Here is an 8,638-nt window from a genome sequence, read left to right as displayed (position 1 = left end):
TCCTGCTGAGCCACCTGTTTGGCTCCCACCACTTCTGTGAACTCCTTCTCCAAGGTCAGGTGCGTCAAGGACATTTAGAGACCTAAAGTGATTTTACTTTTATTTACTTCATGTTAAGCCAGTCATGAAATGTCATAGTGATATCTGGGATGCGGTGGAAGGACTCATCCACGATGAGTCCAAAGGTTGCTGCTCTCTCCGTAAAGTCATCGCTCACCTGTCTGGGGACCAGCTCCCTCTGGGTGATTAGTTCTCTGGCACTGAAGCCAGCCACCACGGATTTGGGGATCTCAGTAGTGACCGATGGCAGCACATGCCGATCAGAGTCCTCGCCAACGCTGGTGAAGATGCGAGGAAGCTGACTGGTCACCAGACGGGAAAGGATGCTCAGCGTGACGGTGACATTCTGTAAATCTTTGCTGCCAGTGATGACTGGCACATTACGCGGCCGGGAGTGGCAAAGATAATTGGCTTCCGTACTCAGAAGATGAGAAAATGATTCCCTTTCTCTACCACAATGTCCTGTACTCCACAGAATCAGTCAAAAAGGACAGCTCTGTGCCCAGCATCCACCTTATGTAAGGCAGAGTGCACCTCACCCTCTGCCACAGCCAAGGCCAGGCCAAACTTGTCGGTGGGCTCCAACACTTTGGCAGCCATACTTCCTTCTGTTGGACTCACTCATACCTGCTTCCACTCTGACCTCCACGTGGATTTCCCAGCCCGATATTCACTTTATAATGAATGGAAAAAACAAAACAAAGCAAAAACAACAAAAAATTAGAAACACAAACAGAAAACACCCCTAAAACTGTAAATAATAGTAAAAAAGGTTGGGACTTAAACTATTTTTCTTAAACTCTCAACTCATCTATATATAATGATTTGAACTGGTTTGTAAAAAAGTGATTGGATGATAGTGGAACACAGAACTTGTCACTGAGGACAAAGGAGACTCCATGACTTACACAGATTGGAGTACAAGCAAACTTTGAGTCACTTGGAGATTTTTGCAGGGAAATGCAAATTAGTGGCCCTGAGGACAGGATTAAATGTAATAATCATAAGATTTATGGAAGAGTAAATGACAAAAACCCAGTGTAAGCAAGATAGGCTGATTCATATATTATGCACATCAGCTGAAGTGATATGTAGAAGGCAGGAAAAATGGGTGACAAGTCTTGGGAAGGGAAAATATAACAAAACCTCGAATCAACAGCAAATTATTTTGTCATGTGGATTTGATGCACCATGGAAAATGGATGAGAAATGTGGTACCACTTGTCAAGATTGTGTAGAACATGTGGGCAGCTACAAAGCAGATGTGTTTACCATGAAAATTAGAAATATTAGATGACAGGACTGGACAAATGTAGGGACAACTGCATTTGCACCTGGGTTGGCGGGAAGTATAAGGAGAGGACTGGCAAGGAGCTCTTTGAGTCTACATGGTGGACGGTCTATACTGTAGTAATAACAAGGGCATCAACTCTGACATTTATTTTGGTCAGTTTGATATCTTAAAATAAATTTATATTTGAGAGGGCTCTTGCCTTGGACAAAGTTGGCTGACCATCAGATTGCAGAAGAAACTTTGAATAGGGTGCCCCTGCTTTGTGGAGTTTCTCTTGGTAGCTTTAGGTCTGGGATAGTCTACATTTAATGCTATAATTTTTGTTCCTTCTTAAAATACACACACACATGCAATGTATAACAATTATATAAGATAAACTTTTAAAGAACATGAAATGCATAATTTTCCCAACAACCATTAAGTATTATTAGCTATGGTTTAATTTAATCTTACCTTCAGACTTGACAAAAGCAATTCTTTCTTTCTCAATCTGAATCATTTTTCTGGGAAAATAACCCAGCTCTGTGGTGGCAGGCACACCTATGCCCAAAGCCCCACTAGGATTCAACTTCTGCTTTCTAGTCATTCATCTGTCTCAGTCTCAGAAAGCTTCTCCTGCTGAGGCCAGTAGTTAGCGTAATGGCTATGTTGCTGGACTCCCATGTAGCCGACCACGGTTCGAGTCCTGGACCCCATGGCTTAAACTCACGTTGGGCACGTGTGCGTGTGTGCCCAAGATCCCGAGAGGAGAATGGGGGAGAAGGGGTTGCGGCAGGGCCATCCCCCGTGGGGGGTGATTTCTCGCTTTCTGTCTCTATGTCTCTCTCTGTCTGTCTGGCGAGCGCACGCGCCCTACAGTGAAAATCTCTCAAAAAAAAAAAAAAAAACAGAAAGCTTCTCCTGCTGTTCAGCAGTTTTATTTAGTTAAAGGACTAGCCTTAGTTAGCTTGGCTTTTGAGTGTCTTCACTAGGAATAAAACTCTACCTTCTTTTTTTTTTTTGGAGAGATTTTCACTGTAGGGCGCGTGCGCTCGCCAGACAGACAGAGAGAGACATAGAGACAGAAAGCGAGAAATCACCCCCCAGGGGGGATGGTCACGCCGCAATCCCTTCTCCTCCATTCTCCTCTCGGGATCTTGGGCATGCACGCACACGCGCCCGGCGTGAGTTTTAAGCCACCGGGTCCGGGACACGAACCGCGGTCGACTACGTGGGAGTCCAGCGACATAGCCATTATGCTAACTGCTGGTTCCCCCAAAACTCTACCTTCTTTACATCCCTCTGCTTCTCTCTTGCTTCATCTCAGGTAGAAGGGCTGAGAATGCTATATAAAGTTTACTTTGTACTCTTTCTGGCTACTTCCTCCTAATTTTCTTTTTTCTGATAAGAAAATTTCTGGCCAGGTTGAATATATACCATCACATTTTCCTTTTTATTTTACCCAGTGGATTATGGGAAGAGTAGATATTAATTTTGCAATTGTGAAATTATGGTATGGAGATGATAATTTTTTTTTTAAGGGAGATTTTTGCTATAGGGTATGTGCACTCACTGGAGAGGCAGAGAGAATCAGAGAGACAGAAAGTGAGAAATCACTCCCCAGGGGAGGTGGCCACGCTGCAGTCACTTCTCCTCTATTTTCCTCTTGGCATTTTGGGCATGCACGTACACATGTCCAGCATGATTTTCAAGCTGCCAGGTCTGGGACTCAAACTGCTGTCGGCCATGTGGGAGTTCAGTGATGTAACCATTATACCATTTGCTGGTCCCAATAATTGACATTAAATTTTTTTTTATGATCAGTTATTTAATTAGGTTCTTGGTAAGAAATTTTGGACACCAATTTATAAGGATAAACTCCATTTGTAATGGCAAACATTGCTTCAGGAAAACCACTTTTGCTTCTGTGGCATCCAGTGAGGATGATCAGAATGGTCCTGGGAATGATGCTGGCTCTCAGCTTCCTCACATGCAGACTGAAGGGTTTTTTGCTATGGCTCAACTGCTTTTCAGAAACATCTTCAGTAAGATAATACCTAGGCATTTTGCAAAGTTTAACCACCTGGGTACCACCATTCTTGTCCCCACCAATTGGTTTTGTGACAATGGCAAGAACCTTCTCTTTCTTTTTCTTTTCAATCCTGGACTTAGTGGCCTTATCTTCCCTCTTGTACATGGCCTTCCTGGAATACATGGCAGATTGGGAATATCTGTTGATGCCCCAGACTCAGACTGAATTTTGGCTGCTATGACATTTCCCCTTCTTGTTTTTTTTTTTTTAGCCTTGGGATCACCCTTTTTAACCTTGCCACTAGCATCAGGCTTCTTGGCTTCAGGTTTCTTCTCCTTAGTGTCCCAATTTGCAGCTTTTTCACCTTCCATCTTGTACGGTGGGAAAGAGAAATACACACTCTGGTTCTGATCTATAATTGAAATTACAGACAATTAAAATATTAATTGAAATCTGCTCCCTGATGCCTATTAAGGGGTATAGAACTTTCTTCTTTTTATATTCTCCTGAAAACAAAACAAAACAAAATTTAAACAAGCTGTATGTTTTTCTTAATATGGCATATTCTAGACTACTGGTTCTCGGTACTGACTAGATACTAGTATTTGTCTGGGAAGCTTTGAAATATATTGATGCTCAGATTTTACCACAGAGCAGTTAAATTAGATGTGACTTTCTTTATATTTATCCTACTTGGAATTTGTTGAACTATTTGATTCTATAGATTGACATATTTTATCAGTTTTAGAAAATTCTTAGCCATGATTTGAATAAAATATGATTTCGTCCTCAATTTCTTCTGTGCTTCTGGGATTGCAATTATACATTTGTTAGATCATTTTAACTATGTGACATGTATATCTTGTATTCTGTTCTTTTCTACCTCTGTGAATTTTATTTTGAATGTTTAAAAATTTACCTGGTTTTGAATTTGCCAATCCTGGCTTCTGATTTGACAGTCTGAAGTTTATATTTCACTTCTAAAGAGTCTTTGTCTTCCCACTGTTGTAACTCTACAGTGGTTTCCAGTCTTCTGTTTTAAGACAATCTTTTATCTTTTTTGTGATCCTTGACTCAGCAAATGAACCATAGGGGAAAATGGTCTCATGTATTTAGGGCTCCTGAAGGTTCCAAATTGTTAGTCTGGCCCATGCAACCTCCAAAAGCTTTCAATTTCTCTTTCTCACAGTCATGTCCTTGTATTCATGCCAAGCCTCAGACTTATCTTGCACTAGAATTGGCAAATAGTCTCAGGGTAGAAAGTGGTTGGTGACCGCCTACTCAAACTAGAAAAGGTGTTCTGTCTGTGGCTAGGTTCATATAGTCCTCATTCTTCCATATCTTTCTGATGTTTAGACAATATGATTTTAACAATTTGTTTGACTTTTTAAAGTTGTTGCAGTTGGAGCAGTGTTCTGTTTCTTTCTACCATTCAATATGTTTTACCTGCAACCACAGTCTAATGAAACTGTACTCTCTCATTGTGAGCATTAACTCTGATAGAAGAATCTTATAAAAGTGGGAGGAACATGAAAAATAAAACATATTATGGTTTGGCAAGTACCATGTTTGAAAGAGTAAGCTCTTTCATTGTAAAGTCTTACATTCTAAAGATGGTCTTACTCAGATATTTATTCTTTGTGGCTATTCACTAGGTCAGTGAGGAAGATGTCTTCTTTCCAAAGTAGCAAATTATCTAGCTTAAAGGACCTAGTACACATAATAAGAGAATCTCATTGAAAAGATTGCAAGTGAGATCTTTGAAAACATATAATCATATTGAATGTAAAATAAGAAGTGGCTATGGTGTGACCTTACATTATGTGATTTCACTTACATTTATCCTTTTACCTTTCTAAACTCCTGCACTCTATGTCACAGATGCACATAGTTTAAAGTAGAATACGTATAATTATTTTACATGTCAGTCCTATGTCCTCAAATAGACAATAAGTTTCCCTGAACGTGAGAAACTCTGCTAGTACCTGGAGCAGTGCTGAAAACACACTTTTTAATGGACATATATTAATGTACATATTTATGGAGCACAGTGTAGTTTTTAGTACCTGAATACAGTATGTAATGATCAAATCAGGGTAATTAACAGATGCATCATTTCAAACATTTATCATTCCTTACTTTTGGAAACATTCAAAATCTTCTCTATCAACTAGTATAAAGGTTTTTAAAATTTAATTGATTGGTTGATGTTTTCTACTGATATTTGGGTAATACATTTAGTTAAAGAGAAAAATCTTTATTTGATTTACAGAGCCTGAATATGTGTGGTGAATTTACAAAAAAGACATATGTAAAAAATTGCAATTGTCTATCATTTGTGGGAAATAATTGCATAGAAGACTCAGAAATTTTTCTTATTTATTGATTTTAGTTTTTGCTATAGGAGAGATGTGCTTGCGCACGTGCGCGCACGGGAGAGAAGTGAGATATCACTATCCCTGGGGGGGATGACTATACAGCAATCCCTTCTCCTCCATTCTCTTGGGATCTTGGGCAAACACACACACATGCCCAGAGTGATTTTCAAGCTGTGGGCTCCAGGACTCGAATTGTAAAATTGGTCATGTGGGATCCAGTACCTTGACCTCTACACCACTGGCTGGCCCCCAGAAAATTTCTAATTTGTTTTATATTACCAAAACTTTAGAAATTGGGGACCAGCAGTTAGTGTAATGGCTATGTCACTGGACTCCCACGTAATCGACTGTGGTTCGAGTCCCAGACCCGGCGGCTTAAACTCACGCCAGGCGCGTGTGCATGCATGCCCAAGATCCTGAGAGTAGAATGGAGGAGAAGGTATTGTGGTGTGGCCATCCCTCCTGGGGGGTGATTTCTCGCTTTCTGTCTCTCTGTCTCTTTCTGTCTGTCTGGCGAATGCACGCGCCCTATAGCAAAAAAACCTCTCCAAAAAAAGAAAAAAAAATTTTTTTAGAAATTGTAAGTAGTAGACTGTGTTTCTCAGAGGTGTTTGGATAAATGTTTATGTGTCTTCCATTAGTTACTGTTCTGTTGGAAGGCAATGGTATAGACCTAAGTTAGCACTTAGTGATACTTTAGGCTATACCATGACTTGAAGCTGTCCTCATGCGGTTCTTCTGCTGAGAGGAAATAGAGCTGCTCCATGTAGACTGCATCTGGCAATTGGTGGGCACTATGCTGTCCCCTAATAGTCTTAATGAATGATAGAATCCTGATATTGATGTAATTAAGTTCTCTTTTATATTTTAAAGATTCATCATTGTTGTCAAAGGTACATGCATGCACTAGACACAGAGAAAGAAAGAAATCACTTGTTAAAGGAGGACAGTTACGCCACCATCCTTTTCTTCCATCTCTTCATCCTGTCCGGATTCTGGGCACACACACACACACACACACACACACACACACACACACAAACCAGGTGTATTTTTCATCACTGGGGTCAGGATTCCAACCACCATTGGGCATGTGGGATCAAGCTCTTTAACCACTCTGGGTAGGCTAGCCCTGGAATTTCCTTTTTAAACAGATAGCAAAGCAGACAGACAGAAACAAAGACACTTATCCATTGTTTTATAGCTCAGGATACGAAGTTTAGATTTAGGATGTGGGTGTTCTGGTCATGTTATATTTCTGCCATTTTTGCCCTACAACTTTACAGTTTTGACTTCATCTTACTTTCTGGTGTCAAATATGAGATGTCAATGCAGTTATTAATGCTGTTAATCGGGGAAATCTTGAATGTGTAGATAGTAAAACAAGTACTCTCTTTGAGGAGGAAAGTCACTCTCAACACATAATCAGAACAGGTGGGATAAGTCCTTCCAAAATTTCCTTCCACGGACCTTCCATAGGTAAGTGACACTCTCCCCATTTTACTTGCTTTAAACTGTTCAGCTAAAATCTTGACCTATGAACATATTATATGTCAAGTGGCAAGAAAAACAGCAAGGGGGAAATCAGCCTTATTGCATTTTCTGTTAGGAGAATATCTTTAAATTATATCGAATTCTTGCCTTATAAAGCACCATATGGCTCTTTTGCTTTAGTGGAGGCGGCTTTACTATGCAGGCCACTCAGAAAGTAATTAAATTGAACAGACACTGCCCTTGATTTAAAGTCAGAGGGGGAAGCAGTTAATTGAATAGAAATGACAGGGTTTTTTTTTATTATTTTTTTTTAAAGGCAAGGCCAAGCTTAGAGAAAACATAAATATTAAAGGGGAATTGCCCTAAACAGTCAAGACGAATGATTTGCTTGGCCGGTACAATTTATTCTCTTTCACTTGAGTCCTTTCTCTCCAGGCAAGTAACAGTTGGACTTTGTGATTCCTTGTCACCTTGGTGCAAAGACTCCCAAACCTTTCCTCACTGGATTTTTCTGTTCTGTTTTCAGGTCGAAGGGGCGTGTGTGACAGAAGCTGGGAAATGAAAGATGGGATTGTTTTCTTGTCATCCTGTATCCTTGCCACCTGGCGACGGTGTTTCTGATGAGTGGAGATACATAATGGCCATCTCAATGCGACATGCTGTTTTATTTCCTGGGGGTCAGGCACAGGAGGACCAGAGGGGCAGGAGATCTGCTGAAATGTGACCCTATTTGGAATAGGGGTAAGAGTCCCTGAGTATATAGAGGGATAGAAGGAAATGACTTCAAGGGAAAGTTCATAGAGTTCTGAAATCAATAGCCAACAGTAAAAATGCTCAGTTTCAAGAACAAAGTGTAATTTCAGTGCCCTCAGGAGTGAATGAAGAAAAGGAACTTCTTTATGAAGCAATAGATAACAAAATGAAAATCTAAGTGGAAAAAAGAAATCAAATTTCAATGCTAAAATCTGCTACGAGGTATAGAAAGAGTTTTAACTCTTAGATTTATATTAAAAGTATTTATAGCTTGGCCTAGTCAATTTGAATTTGTTCTTAACGATTTCCTTTTCATCTGCAGCCACATTCTTTTCTTCATGTACACCTCAGGAGAGATCTCCTGGAACTCAATGAATCTGTGTAGACAAGAAGACCAGCTGGAATGCTGGTGAAGAAATGAGCATTTCTCCACATTCCTCTGATGCTTCTGGAACTATTATGAGTGGAAATCTTTTCACCTTTGCACTTAAAATAAAGCAACCCAGTATTAACAAGAAATTGGCTACTGCAGACTCTTTGGTAAGCTAGCGCTTCTGCCATGGAGTCCAGTTTTCTACTCTGCAGGTCAGAGAGCAGATTTGCGTAACCCTGGGGAAGGTGACTACAGAGATGGAGGGATGAGAGGCA

The 8,638-nt window shown here is 40.2% G+C and overlaps 1 pseudogene; it reads right to left on the bottom strand.

Moving 5' to 3' along the window:
* Positions 1-660, bottom strand: part of LOC102481248 (prohibitin pseudogene) — a 972-nt pseudogene extending 312 nt beyond the window's left edge.
* Positions 661-8,638: the final 7,978 nt, after the last annotated feature.

This window comes from Tupaia chinensis, unplaced genomic scaffold, assembly GCF_000334495.1.
Source record: "Tupaia chinensis unplaced genomic scaffold, TupChi_1.0 Scaffold000275_1, whole genome shotgun sequence".
Lineage (NCBI taxonomy): Eukaryota > Metazoa > Chordata > Mammalia > Scandentia > Tupaiidae > Tupaia > Tupaia belangeri.
This window is presented reverse-complemented; position numbering and strand designations above follow the sequence as displayed.